Source organism: Selaginella moellendorffii, unplaced genomic scaffold, assembly GCF_000143415.4.
Source record: "Selaginella moellendorffii unplaced genomic scaffold, v1.0 SELMOscaffold_42, whole genome shotgun sequence".
Taxonomy (NCBI): domain Eukaryota; kingdom Viridiplantae; phylum Streptophyta; class Lycopodiopsida; order Selaginellales; family Selaginellaceae; genus Selaginella; species Selaginella moellendorffii.
In genome coordinates, this window is record NW_003314303.1 from 1,481,030 (window position 1) to 1,496,716 (window position 15,687).

Sequence of the window (15,687 nt, forward strand, 5' to 3'; positions counted from 1 at the left end):
ACTACAGCAGACTGTTTGAAAAGTGAGAGTGGTTTGCCAATGAGAGTGGTTGTAGCCAGGAGCATCATCCTGCCTAGCATTTGGTACCACCTCTCAATTTGGCCTGTCCTCGAACACACTCTCAAAAAGGTACACACGATGGTTTGTAAGTATCTGTAGCGGGGCACGCTTGTCATGGGTAGGATCATGGCCAAGGTTGCATGGCAATCAACAGCACATCCACGAGTCCTTGGAGGACTTAGAGTTATTAATCTGAACAACATGGCAAAGACACTACGGTACAAAATCCTCCTTATTGGCTTCCAACCAGGTAACCAACCCTGGAGACTCATGTTTAGGCAGAGCTTGTTGGCAATCCGGCCTAGGCACAACACTCCAAGACTGTGGGAGGAGGATCCATATTGGCTTTTTGCTAAAGGGCCGAAGCAAGTAGTTAAGGGTGGCACATTGGTTCAAGGGTTTCTCAGGCTATGGAGCGAGTTTTCAGTTAGTAGGGTAATGCTAGGGCAAATGGAGGATTGGCTGAACTAGCCGCTATTCTTCAATGACCTCTTCAAAGTGGACCACTACACTATCTAGCCACTACATTATTTGGAGAAAGTTGCATAGCAAAGGCTTTCAAACTCTCAAGCAACTAATGGGAGTTCTGAACAAGGATATGAGGCAAATGCAAGTCTTTAACCTAGGACGGTGGAGGAAATTCCACCTCAATCTTCTTCGCATCATCAGAACGGTGAGTGAGGTGAAGAAGGGGCAGCTCTAGCCTAGGTGTTGTCTCAAACTTGGAGACTTTGTGGCTCTACAATGGGACGTGGTGCCAGGAAGGGAATGACTCAACTTGGGGGCTTGGACACGGGTGTTTATGGCCTCGAAACTAGCTTGGGAGGATGGCGATATGGAGGTGTGGTTTGTTGTGTCTCCCGAACAAAATCTTAAGTGTCCTTTTTGGGTTATGAGAGGTGACATGCTGCTGCCAGCGGGAGATGAACAGGCCATGCCAATGGTGACAGATGATAAAATCAAGGGCAAGATTCAAGTAGTATGACAGGCTTTGAAGTAGTTGGTGGTGGTTCAATCGATGGCCACACTAGAGTGGGATAGCATTCTCAGATGGTGGCAACAACAACTTATTGAGGATTTGGATTGGGACCCAATAGCATGGAAATGAGGAGTAACAAGCTTCTCCTCGTTTGAAGTCAAAGAAGCATGGGATGGTCTCTTGACCAGCAGGGAGGAGGCCCGAGGGGAGATCCCCAAGCTTTGGAAGAAATGGATCAAGCAAGGAGTTGAAGCAAATCAGGTGGTGGACAACACGTTTGCATTCTGGAAACTATCGGTACAGAAGAAAGTCAAGGCCGCTTCTTGGTTGGTGGCAAATAACATGCTACTAGTAGGACAACGGTTCTGGGAGGAAGTATGCCGACGATGCAAAGAGTGTGGTGAGCTAGAGACAGCATGACATGCACTTTGGGAATGTGACATGGACTTTGGGAATGTGATGTGGCAAGAGAGGTATAGTGACAGATCTTCAAGGTGACATAGGAATTAGGAGACATTCCAGAATTCGAGGCTTGGAGTGGGGATATCCTCCACTGGTTTGAGGGAGCTAGAAGTCCAGCCATTGGTCCAGCGTGGAGGTGCATCTGTTGTCATGGATGACACGCATGGAACATGCGAGTTTGGTGGGATGCGACAGGGGCTGAAGTCGGGATGTCAGTTTGGGAGGCAATTGGCCATGAGCGCTAGTCCATCTGGAGAGCAACTAGAGTGCAAGCACTTTGGGAGCCATGGAACCATTCTCACTTTGATGGGCAACAAGTGAGGATATAGGTAGTGGTGGCATCATGGTGGAGACTCACTTTTGCAGTGATGTGTCTTCATTACACCACCCTGAAAGAGCGGGCAAAACCAAGATTGCTTGAGGAGTGGAGGTCTAGGTGGCTCCCATGCTTCGGCAAAATGGTAGGTGGTGAGATTCACTGGCAGTGGTGCCCCCCAGACTCTGTTCTACATTCAGCTCATCAGGGAGACTTGGACATCGACATGATTCAATTGAGACGACCACGTCCACTTCTACTCCAGGACTAGGTCCAGCTACGACACTAGAGGATCACGTAGAGTAGCTCATTGAGAGGGCAACACACCCAGTTTTTGTATTAGTCCCATTGGGATATGGGGAATGTACATACACGTTTAGCGATCTCACCGAATTGCAGCATCGCAGGGTGTCTTTGACCCTAAATGCGTCTAAATCCTAAACTATTTGTGGTTCAAAAGCATCCAAGCGGGCCTCACCAGCTTTGATTGGTTGCAAAAGCACGTCCACCAAGTAAGCTTAAGTTCTCACACTGTTTCTTTTGTCTCTAGAAGAATTTGGTAAATTTGAATAAGAATCTATTGAAGTTGGACCTCTTCGCCAATGGCAAGCCAAGACAACTCTATATATTGGCTCTAGAATAGGAGAAATGAGCCACAATGCCCCTCACTCCCTTTGCATGGGTCTAGCACAGCAAGTCTCTAGGTCGGGCATTTGTATTAGCCTCTGTGTGTTGTGTCCCGCCACTAGAGTGCCACAAAAATCCCCACCCGAAGCTGCTCATTGCCACTAAGGGTTTGGGAGCTAGCTTGAAATCTCCATTTAACAATTTTTTTAGCGTCTAGTGCAGCCCAACTCCCCTGATTTGGGTCTGGCATGGCAAATCCCTCACAAAGGCTTTTTACCCCCTTTAGTGTGTTGCTTTGGCACCACCAAAGGATCACCAAAAATGCCATGGGAATGCTCCCTACCACTCAAAGCACCTAAGCTGCCTAGACATCACCACAACACTGCCAAGAATCCACCCAATCTGCCACTTGGAGAACAAAAATACTGCCCACTGACACCTCTGTTTTCTTTCCCCTCTTGCCCATACTCCACTGTCAGATCCTCTTGATCTAGCGGCCCACAATGCTCAAACATTGAGTGCAAAAAATTTTAAGTCCCTACATTTAGATTTTTTGTCTTTTGTGACTATGGAGGAAGGAGCAACGGGAGAAAGCATGTGAGCATGGTAATCGTGTTTTGAGCTTGCTAGACTACAGTTTAGGGTTTGGCCTGCCCTCTCCTCTTCTCTGAAGGGCTTTTTCGTTTTCTTGCCTAGGGCTAACCCCAAGGCACCATAGCAGCTTAGCCTTGCTAGCAGTAGCAGCCGTCGATGCAGCTAGTGCCAACTATAGCAGTAGCCAGCAGCCTACCAATGCTAGGCTGCTGCAACCGCAACTCCAGCCGGTCAACCAGCTGCATCATGGTTAGCTACCCGCAGCTGCCACACCCACCCACGACTTGCTGCCCAACATGTCGTGGCTTGGCCTGGCCCAGTAGCGCCAAGTAGTGTCACAAGCTGCCACGCACTGTTGCATGCTGCCCAAAGCCGCCCCACGTGCGCCAAGCACCACCCAGTGACACACGGTACTACCATGTACTGCCCAATACCACCTAGTGCCACCCAGTGCTGCACAGCATCACACAGCGTCCTTAGCACTGTGGCTGTCCTTAGCACTACAGCTGCGACCAATGATGCCCGGTCATTGCCACCTTCGCCACTTGCCATTCTAGTGCTTGTACCAGACAATCATGATGACATGGACCCCTCACTACTCATGCCATCAAGGCCAGTAGCACTAGGGAGCTCTAGCCACGCCATGACTGTAGCTGAAGCAGTTCTTGCTCCAACTCCACTAGCTCCAATGTCCACAGCAAGCATGTCTTGCTCAACATTTGAGTTCAGAACCATGTCATGAACAACCTCGTTATGTGAGCATTCCTAGCTTCTTGCTAAGGCCATCTATGACGAACGTGTGTCGCACCAACCACTCTCACCGTATTTTAAGCGAGTTCTAGACACTAGACGTGCGTTGTAGCTCTGCACAATGCATGTTATCACGGCTCACATCGAGACACACATGGAGAACTTGGAGCAAGATGACACTCTCTTGAGTGTTGCCAACTTCTTTTGCAACGAGGTGTTACATTTGGCATCGCAGTGACTTCCCCCCACCTCCTCTAACTCGGGCACAACATAGAATTCCTCAGACTCTATGGCTTGCAGCCTTGACATGAGCAAGCTGCAGCAAAGTACACGACATGGTCCATACTCTGCTATACAGGAGCATTGTGTGGCAAACACTGCAGTGTCATATGTGGCCAACTATGGCAGCCTGACATCAGAGTAGAAGGTTTCCCAGGCAGAGGGCACTAAAGACGTGGAGCATGTGAAACGTGCTATTGGCAATACCTTTACTGTCTAGCCAACATGCCAGTTCCCCATGCCGGACTTGCCACGTGCACTTTGAGCCCCATGCCATCAAAGAGACCTGCTCTTTCTACGTCGATAACTTTCCATATCACTACATCAGATCTCAATTTTAGGATGCATTTGAGTCCCTCCTAAGGGACCATGGTGTAAACTCCTGAGTTTGGTCTTCCCTGGAGGTCACCCAACCCAGTACTATTCAAACCCAAGGACGCTTAACCCCAATTATCCTAAGACCCTTAACTGATTGGAAAAGGGGGTGCACTCTTGTTCATGGGCCCTTTCCCTCTATATTTGGACCCCATGGATCGTCTCTCAAGTCGTTCCCTTTGGTTGCTTACAATCCACCATGCTTCCCTACAAGTTCACACCCTCGTGAACGGAAGCTGAGAGCCGCAGCTCTCCTGAGAGCCCCGCTCTCTTGACACCCTACCCCTCGGCTCGAGCCCAGCGGGAGCAAACTGGACTAGCCAGATGTTAATCAACATGTGGTGTGATTCCCCTAGCCAACCAACAGAGTCGGACCCGAGACCGCTTTGATACCAAATGTAAACTCCTGAGTTTGGTCTTCCCGGGAGGTCATCCAGCCCAGTACTATTCAAACCCAAGGACGCTTAACCCCAATTATCCCAAGACCCTTAACCGATTGGAAAAGGGGGTGCACTCTTGTTCATGGGCCCTTTCCCTCTATATTTGGACCCCATGGATCATCTCTCAAGTCGTTCCCTTTGGTTGCTTACACATGGAGCCTACCCGCATGGGGTCCTCCCTGCCAACCTTGGCCCTTCGACCGTAGAGCTAAATGCTACAGCGATGAGATGGATTTTCCCACCACCTATGGTGCTAAATCCCATGCCATCGCCACCCAACATGGGAGTAAAGTAGCGACCCCCATCGGAGAGAGGATTTCCAGGACCTGGCTCACTGCAATAGCCTCCGTCACCTGTGATGCATGGCTCTACCTCACGGCCTATCTAGCCCAAGCCCACCATGTCACATCGACAGGAGCAGCCAGTGTCTATGCCTCCATGCTTGACACCTTTGCCACGGACTCGACAAGCATCTCCTCATGCTTCGATGCCAAAACGGCTGCCCACACCTCACTCGACTAGACTGTAGCATGTAGTGTCATAAGAGCAACAATGTCCTCCCCCTGCTCTTGTGGACCCTCTAGTCACTCTACCACCTCAAGACTGCTCAACAGCACAGAGGACACGCACAAATGCTGAGGCCATCCCTCTCCAGCTAGAGCGATGCTCATGCCAACCAGCTCCAAGATGTACGTCTAAGCCACTAGCTGCGTCACCTCTGCCACTGGCCATTGGAGCAGAAGATGGCTACACACTTGGAGGCTTCAAGAACATCGATGGAGCCTTCAACAGCATCCTAGCATGCTCCCTGTGAGAATTTTTGTAGGAGTACAACACTCTGGTGTCATCGAGATTAGCTCTCCAGGGGCTTAAGGACCTGAAAGAGCAAAAGAAACACCTGCAGTCACTCTGCGCACGCCCATTGAAGCTCAAGGTATCTCGTCACGCTCAGGATGGCCTCATGAGCAAAATTGCTGAGGTGCACGAGCGCTATCTCACAGAGCTGCACGACATTCTCATTAAGGCTTGCCAAGACGAGATTGAGACACTCCAGAAGCTAGTCTCCTCGGGCCTTAAGGATCTCTTCTGCAGCTGACTCAAGGATCTTGTGACTTTGACACTCAACTATTGTGGCGCCACAAAGCACGACTCCATGTACCACCACCTACTTGCACACAAACAATGATGCACTATCAAGTTTGACACTGAGACATCATTCTTCATGGCCGTCAAGGGAATTGAGAACCACACGCAGGCGACAGCGACACAATGTCTAAAGGAAGCCATCGACGCGGCAAATGCCTCTGCAAACGCCCTCCCTAAGGAGTAGACCATCGCAAAGCTCGTGAACGCCGCATTCACCAAGGCCTTCCAAAGCCAGCGACATGCAATGCTGTCAAATGCAGAAAAAAAGAAGAGGAAGCGAGAAGAGAAGAAGAAGACACGAGAGTAACGTGATGGCACACTGAGTAAGCATGCACAGGGCCTGAACAAGAGACACCGCATCTTCTTTGCCGCTCACTTTGATGAAGCTGGATCCTAGTCAGCAACACCAGCCCGCAGCGATTAGGGAAACGGATAGTAGTGGAGTGGGGCTACTAGGACTCCTCCCACCCATTCCGCTGCCTTGGCTTCTTCTTCGAGGGGGACTCCATGCCGGACATCTCCAGCTCAGAGTGGTTCCCACGAAAAGAATGCTAGACGTGATGGCCCTCGCCATTCCAGCCGCAGCAGCTCCCTGCAGTAGCGCCCACACTGCACCACGGCAGCACAGGTCGTCTTAGGTCCCCAGCAACCATGAGGACATTCACCGACTAGAGGCAGCAAGGGAACTCGCACACGCAGCCCTCAACCTCGCCTTGGGTAGAGCTTGACCCCTGCCAGCCACAAGAGTAGGACCCCAGCACCATGATGCCACTCTTGCTTGCACTCATGCTTGCCAACCACCAAAGTCCCCATGAAGGGAATCCTCAAGACTACTGGTCACCACTGACTAATCCGTCTAAGGCCATCCTTGATATTGTGGGACAATGTCCAGTCTCAAAGTTCGAGAACCAAGTGGAGACTAGAGCCATACACAACCTCTCGACCAGGGCTCTCTTAGCTGCCGATATCCGTCTCCTCTCCCTCGGCTTAAGGTACATCCCGAACTCAACACTACTCAGAGCCCCACAGATTGTGGAAAGCTCTAATGCTCTCTGCCGAGCCATTTGACTCCATCACCTTTTCAAGGACAACAACTCAGCCCTATTGGAGTTTCGAGTACTGAACCCAAGCTTCGAGCCACCTCCAACACCAGTGCTTGTGGAATGACGCCTTGCACACATGTGAGGCAACCTACTCCACAAGCTTGAAGGAGCACACAAGTCTTGCTCCTTTGCTCATGGCTGGAATAAGTGTGCTCTCCACTCTCTCGCGACAGACACATCCATCATCATCAAGCCCACAGATAAAAATCTTGGAGTGGTAATCCTGGATTGCAATTGGTACACTAAGGAGGCTCTCCGCCAGCTGAATGACCTACTCATTTATGTGAAGGTCCCCTCTATGCCATCCAAAATCCTCCAAGAACACCTCACCAAGCTCATCACAAAGCACCGTAGCTGCCCATGGCTCAACAACTCCACGCAGCAGTTCTTGCTGCACCAGCCTGCCATTCCTTGGTAGGCTTGCATGCTATATTTCCTTCTGAAAATACACAAGCAGCCAATAAGGGGCCAGCTCATTGCGAGCTACATCGGGACTTTGTGGAAGCCACTCACGCGTTGGCTTCACCGCCAGCTCTACGACATCCTATTGAAGCAGCCGATGTTTCTTTCTGACTTGCTCACGCTGCTGCAGGACCTCCTCCACCTATAGTTCCCGTGGGATTGCTGGCTCTTCACGTTCGACATAGAGAGCCTCTACCCAAGCATCCCCACACAAGAGGGTCTCCAATGCCTCCATGACTTCATGTTTGCCGAGTATGGCCACACCACACGCTCGCGATTTCTCATGGTTGCAGCTGCCCTTGTCTTGGAGCACAACTACATGGAGTTTGATAGTAACCTCTACCAGCAGATCCATAGCACAACAATGGGCTCCAATTTTGTGGTGGTCTACACTTACCTCTTCCTCTACTCTCTTGAAGCTGAGTACAAGCATGCCACCAACAATTGGCCTTTCTACCTACGAAGGTACATAGATGATAGAGTGGGCATTTGGACACATACACGAGCAGGCCTCGAACGATGGCTCCAAGGATATGGCACGTTGTGTCCGTCAATCAAGACCACCTCGGTGATCTCGCTTGAGGAGTTGGATATCCTTGATATCCACTTCTTCAAAGGCCCTCGCCTTGAAGAGATTGGCTGCCTCGACTTGTCCATGTTCTAGAAGCCCCTCAACGCCTACCAGTACCTCCCCTGGATGTCAGTTCACCCACAGCACCAGAAAGTGGCATTCATCCGTAGTGAGCTTCGGAGATACCTCCTGCACAACTGATGGATTCCATGCCATGTGCACGCAGTTCTAGCACCGCCTCCATGCCCGGGGATACCTAATCTCATTCCTCCAACACTGCTTCTCCAGCATCTCCTATGACCAGCGACATCAAGCTCTCCTTGCATGTCCGCGCCGCTCCAGCGATGCTTGTCGGCCCCCCTCACCTTTAAGCTGCTTTACACACTCCATAGTGCGCAGCTAGGCTTGGGGGACATCCTAAACCCTAAACAGGTGATGGATGAAGCTCCCGGAGACACACTCCCCCGAGTGATTACATGCTGGAGACGCTCCCCGAACCTTGGTTCGTTCCTGGTCAGAGCTAAGCTCCCTTCGCGAGCCTAGCCATGTCTTGTACTACACTTTGCAAGACACAGAAGCATATGTTTGCATCCCTCTCTATGTAACTGATGACTCCCAGGGTCAGGCCGATGGATTCTAGGTATGTCCCAGCCACCCCAAGTCATCCCTCACCAGTCAATGCTCAGTCTATTGTCAAAACTAGAATATTTTCAAATATTCCCCAACAGTCAGATGGTTGACTGAGTCAATGAGGCCTACACCATTTGATTCTACACCTCTTTCCAAGTGTGACTATGTTGGTCTCATCTCCTAATGATGGACACTACACCTTGGAAAGCTTTCGAATCTTATAATGATGCCATGCAACTACATTGACAACACACATGCCAACACCTAGCAGGAAAAGGGCCTTTCTGCATGACCAAAGGACCTTGGGTACGTACCAGTCACTTCAGGCCACCTCCCCTTTGAGTCAACACACGGTCAACGTGAAGTCAACGACCAGAATGAAATATTCCTGAATATTCCCTGACAGTCTTTTTGTTGACTGAGTCAAAACGGCATATACCATCGGATTCCACTCTTCCTTCCGATTGTGATTATGTGAGTATCTACTCTGAACTCTATACACAATTCGTTGAAAAGCATCTATTCCATTAAAACGGTGCTGCTCCTCCAACATCGGCGACATACACCAGCAGCTCGCGGGATGGTTCTCCTCTATGTAACTGTTGGACTCTGGGTATGTATGAGTGACCCTCCACCATCCCAGTCCACACACGGTCAACGCAGGATCAACAGTCAATGACAGAATATTCCTTGCAAAGTGAACCACATTTTTCGTCTCTAGGTATGTACAACTTACACAAGCATTGTGGACTTAATGCATGCATTATATCATGCCACATCTACAAGTTATCTTGCGTCAAAGGTACGTTACTTGCCGGACGAATACTTACTCTCTTTGTCGATCCGCTGAAGACATTCTATGCAACTACCACTACTGCTGAGTAACCAGCTCTAGCTTTGCTACATTTGCATCTTCACGAGCCAACGCTGCCACGCCACTTTGCATGGCCGCCAGATGGACTCGCGCCAAGTAAGAGAGCCAAAATATAAGTAGAGTTGATGCCAAGCTAGGGTTAGGGTAAATGCTAGATGACTACACCCAGATGATGAGTCCCAAAAAGGACGAAACTAGTCTCGGGTTGTCTCTTGTCCTTTCCCTCACTCTCGAATGAATGAAAATTCATTCCCTTGCCTCCTCTACTTGCTCTTGATCATGTTGTTTCGACAATAGCACATGGAGAATGTGGATTGCACAAAGTGGTGCCGCAATCTTGCCAGATTGTAGGTGGCGAGATTCGCTGGCAATGGCGCCCCCCAGACTCTGTTCTAAGATCAGCTCGTGGGGGAGACTTGGACATCGACATGATTCGCTCGAGACGACCACGTCCACTTCTACTCCAGGACTAGGTCTAGCTGCGGCATATGAGGATCACGTAGAGTAGCTCATTGAGAGGGCGGCACGCCAATTTTTTGTATTAGTCCCATTGGGACATGGGGAATGTACATACACGTTCAGCGATCTTGCCAGATTGCAGAAAGGAAGACGTGCAGAATTTTGGCTGAGCGTGTTGCAATCTGCCCAAGGGCAAGTAGATGAATGGCTGGTCCTAGGAGACTTCAACATGGTTGAGGACATCTGCGATTGCAGGGGAATGTAGGAAACAATTCAACCATGCGAGTAGGAGCAATGGAGTCAGCTTGTGGATGCATTGGGGATCATGGACCTCCAACATGCAGTAGGGTTTGCACCTCATGCTCACCCCTTTACGAGGTGGCAAACAATGAACTCCCAGTCGAGACTGGACCGGATTTATGCCTCAACTCGCATATGGTAGGATCCTTAAGACGTGGCTTGGTTTCACTTCCTTCTCCAATCACGACCCCCTCTACTGTGTGATCAAGCTCCAAGGAACAAAGGGACAGCAGTCCAGCATTCAATCATGAGAGCAACACTGCAAGACTCGGTGGCAAATAGGCTAATACATGACACCCTTGTGCAAGACAAGATGGGACTGATCCCAATGCTCCTATCTTGCTCCTAGAAGCTCCAAGCATGCCAGAAGGACCTCAAAGGTGCAGTGATGAAGGATGTGAGATTGGCCAGGTAGAGAGTGGCAGCAGCACACAGGATGTTGCTAAACACACAAAATGAGAACAAGTGGCAAGCAGTACTAGATGAATGGGAAGCCAAACTATGTGACATGGAGTATGTAGCATGGAGCAAGGGTGTCTAGCCATGGAAGATGGATGGGCCCTAAACGAACACCTTCTCAACAAGGCTTTCTTTAGGGGAATCAGGCTAGTGACTAACTCTCCTCCCATCCTGGGACTGAAGCACAACGACAGGAGGGTCATTGAGGATCAACAAGGGATGCAACAATTTGTTCAGAAGTTTTACCAAGTGCTAGACCCTAGAGAACGTGGCAGTAGAAGTGCTTGTGTCCCTTCCCCAGCGTGTCCCCCACGAGTGGTACGACTCACTGAGGACGGACTTCACACTAGAGGTGCTTTGAGAAGCGCTCGGGAAGCTCAGCAACAACAAACAGCTAGGTATCAACGGCCTATTGCCTATTTTCTTTGAGGAGCATTGGGAGACTTTAGGCCCGTTGCTGTTGCAAGTGTGGTGGGATGCTCAATGTGATGGGGCTTTGCCTCGTGAGATTCTTGAGGGCCAGATTGTGCTAATCCCAAAGAGGGGGGACTTGCAGGAGTTGAGGAACTGGAGGCCAATCACCATGCTCAACACGTCCTACAAGATCTATGCCAAAATAATGACCCTCAAGCTCCAAGCTGTTATGCCATTGGTCATTTGAGAACAATAGGCAGGTTTCATTCCAGAATGGCAAATCACAAAAAACATCTGGATGTACCTGCTGGCTCAAAGATGGGTATAGATCTTTGACCAACAAGCTACTGGACTTCAAGAAGGCATATGATCGTGTGTACTGGAGGTTTCTAGAGGAGTGTATGCATATGATCGGCATCCTCAGAGAGATGGTTGCTAGGATCTTGTTACTGTATTGTGGAGCTGCAAGTAGAATCACAATCAATGGTGAGACGGGACTAAGTTTTCAGCTGGGACGCTCGGTGCACCAAGGGTATCCGCTGGTGCTTTACCTCTTTATGATTGTGGTTGAGGCCCTGGGCACGTTTCTAGCAGAAAGCAGGCGTATCAAAGGACTCACCCTGCCAGCTGTGAGATAGCAACTTCTGAGAACGACAAGGGTGATTCAAGAACTCCTGGATGGAGCATTTGCAGATGACACGGCCTTGTTCCTACTCGCAATCAAGGAGAACCTGAATGCAACTAAGAAGGCGCTGGAGACTTTCAACCTCGCAACTGGTGCAACAATTAACTGGAACAAATCAGTGGGCATCAACTGGGGTTGGCCAGGCATCGAGTCCTGGGGCCAAGACATTGGCTTCCAGTGGCTCAAACCAGGAGAGGACACTAGATACTTGGGGATTCAAATTGGTACCTGGTTCAGCGTAGCACTTCAGAATGACATGACTCTGTTCTACATTCAGCTCATGGGGGAGACTTGGACATTGACATGATTCAATTGAGATGACCATGTCCACTTCTACTCCAGGACTAGGTCCAGCTACAACACTAGAGGATCATGTAGAGTAGCTCATTGAGAGGGTAGCATGCCCAGTTTTTGTATTAGTCCCATTGGGATATAGGGAATGTACATACACATTTAGTGGAGATGCTTCTTTCGAGAGAAGAGAGGAAAAGGAGGAAGGAGGAGAGCCCCGTGTGCTGCTGCCCTGGCATGTGCATTGTTGCTGCCATCCTCTGCACTCCTTCCCTCGCTCCTCCTCATACTATCTCTCTAGTGCCTTCTAGCACACTCCCAAAACTTAGAACTTAGGGTTTGCAATCTAGCAAGATTGCACTTGTATTTTGATTTTGCCCAAACGGCTGGGAGTTTCCTCGATTCCTTCAACAGGGGCCTTATAAGAGTGGAGCATTAGGTCCTCTTATAATGGCGCAGTGAGATCTGCCACAGATCAGGAGATCTTGCTCACCCTAGTTGCAGCGATAGCTAGGGTTTGCAAGCTTTCACAATTTGGGGCTTTCGGTTCTAGGGGGAAATCAAGTTGTGGGAATGATTGAGGTGAGGAAGAGGGATGTCACCTCCACTTGCTTCGTCGGAGTGGCTATGGCAAAGAATAGGCTCTTTTTCTCCTCTTTTCTCTCCCACAGCTTAGTTTTTGGTCTTTTTCCATTTCGACTTCATGGCTGGCAGCTAAGGAGTGGCGAGAAGCACTCCTAGCAGCGGCACTTCATTTAGATCTGGGATCTGAGAGATCTGGACGACCCCAACTCGTGCTCTGGAATTAAGGTTCTTGGGCAGCAGCTAGGGTTAGGGTTCTTGGCGGCTGCTAACAACTAGGGTTAGTGTTTGCCCTGTCTAGGGCTATGGTTCCTTGGTCGCTAGGGCTTCTAGGGCTGGTAGTGGCAGGTCACTATGGTCCTAGGAGGCTCTTAAGGCATCTTGACAGTGGACAGACAGTTACAAAAGCTTTAGAAATGGAGTTCTTTGCCAAGATCTATGCGATCTTGCTTGCCTTGATGCGTGATAAAGATGGTAGTGGTCAAGGATTGGTGGAGCTGGATGTCACTTTAGGAGTGGCTTGGACCAGTTAGGACTTGAAAAAGCTTCTAGTGTTTTGGATTCTCTTTGGAACACCATGCATAATGTCTTGCTTTGAGGATGATCGGGAAAGGAGGATTTTTGGATTCAGTGGTAGGGATTGTTGCCACAATTGGGGCCAGTGGCCAATAGGGTCAATTCGGTGCTACACATGTAGGGGATCCATACATTTCTTCTCCAAAGCTTGCTTTGGAGTTTTCTCCCTTAGGAGGAGGTTCGTGCCCTTTCTCTAGTCCCTATTGTAGGGTTAGGACTCATTCAAAGATGAGTTAACGTGCTTGTCTCATGTGGGAGGCAAAGTAGCACACTCTAGCTTTGAGTTGGAGGACACTCACACTTCATACAGAGCTACGAGTAGGAGCTTCATTGCGATTGGACATAGTTTTGGCACCGAAAGCATGCTGGCGGTGGTGTCACGAATGTGACTTTGGGTATTGAAAGTTATCTGTCGGCCAGTCCTTACGGACACTCTTTCCTTACTACCATGATTGCAAAAAGTTGGTATTGCTGGACCCTTTATCAGCCCCTTTTATTCAAGTGTTAGTAAATTGGACTTTGTATTTGTACTTGGCCGGATGAGCATAAGGACAGAATTCCTAAGTGTTTATTTTGCCAAGCATAATTGGCCTGGCTTTTTAGTTCTCTTTTGCTCTGTTTTACACTAGTTTGACAAAAACCCTTGCATATTGAAACTAGTCCCTTAATATCGCTGGATGATAGTTATAATGTCTACAAACACCCTTGCTATCATGCCCTTTGTGTTAGTCTCATTTTAGTCCCAAATGGTATTTAGAAAAAGTGTTTAGATTTGCTCATTTGGCACATCTAGCTCCCGCTTGCGTGTCTGTCCTTGTTCTGTGTATGGCTTGGATTTAAGCCCAAGTTCCATTCTATGCTAGCTGGTGGAGTACCCATGTCCTTGCGTTAAGCCACCGGTATGCTAAAATAACACCAAACTTTGTTTAGCTCTGTTTTGCATGTTGATCTTGGCATTGGGATGCTGGTTACTCTAGGACTATTCTAAGTTGCTTTGTGCTCTTGTCCCTTCGCTCCTTAGGCTGTATGTTTAAGAGTTGCTCCGTGCTCCCATGCCATTGCTCCTTGGCTCCATACTTGGGAGTTTGACACTATTCCTTCATTCAGTGGCCCAAGGCTTTGAAACTTGGGTTCCACACCACTGTCCTTTGGACATGTGGCATGTGACATGTGGCATATAACACATGGCATATAGAGGGTTTAAGTTCTGCTTCGTGGTGTTATCCTATGGTAAATCACCATAGGATAAAGAGTAAAATCCATGTGTGCTATAGGTGGAGCGCTACATGGCATGTCTCACAGGTCATGGAGCGTACCAGGTGGCTTCAAGCTTCGCAATAGAGTCACCTGAGAGGCGGACGGCCCAAGAGCAGCACCGAGCATTTGTGCTTGTAGCTTCACTAATTTCTCTGAGAGTGCGCTCTCAATGTTGTTTTGATCCCTTTGGGACTGGGGTAATGTATATATATGTTTACCAATCTTGCCGGATTGTAGCACTGCAGGGTGTTTTTAACCCTAAATGCATGAAATCCTAAACGCGCCTAAATCCTAAACCCTAAACCCTAAACTGACACACACCGGCAGCTCGCGGGATGGCTCTCTCCTATGTAACCATTGGACTCTAGGTATGTATGAGTGACCTAAGGCCCTCCACCATCCGAGTCCACACACGGTCAATGCAGGATCAACAGTCAACGACAAAATATTCCTAGAACATTTCTTGCAAAGCGAACCACTTGTTTTGTCTCTGGGTACGTATGGCTGACACAAGCATTGTGGACGTAATGCATGCACTATATCACACCATGTTTACAAGTTATCTTACGTCAAAGGTACGTCACTCACCGGACAAATGCTTACTCTCTTTGGCGATCTGCCGAAGACATTCTCCGTGACTACCACTGCTACTGAGTAACCAGCTCCAGCTTTGCTACGTTCGCATCTTCATGAGCCAATGCTGCCATGGCACTTTGCATAGCCACCACATGGACTTGCACTAAGTAAGAGAGCCAAAATATAAGTAAAGTTGATGCCGAGCTAGGGTTAGGGTAGACGCTAGATGACTACACCCAGCTAATAATTCCCAAAAAAAAATGAAAGCTGTCTTGGGTTGTCTCTTATCCTCTCCCTCGCTCACAAATGAATGAAAATTCATTCCTTTGCCTCCTCTACTTGCTCTTGATCATGCCGTTTCAACAACTGCATATGGAGAATGTGGATTGCACAAAGTGGTGCTGTGATTTTTGCCGGATT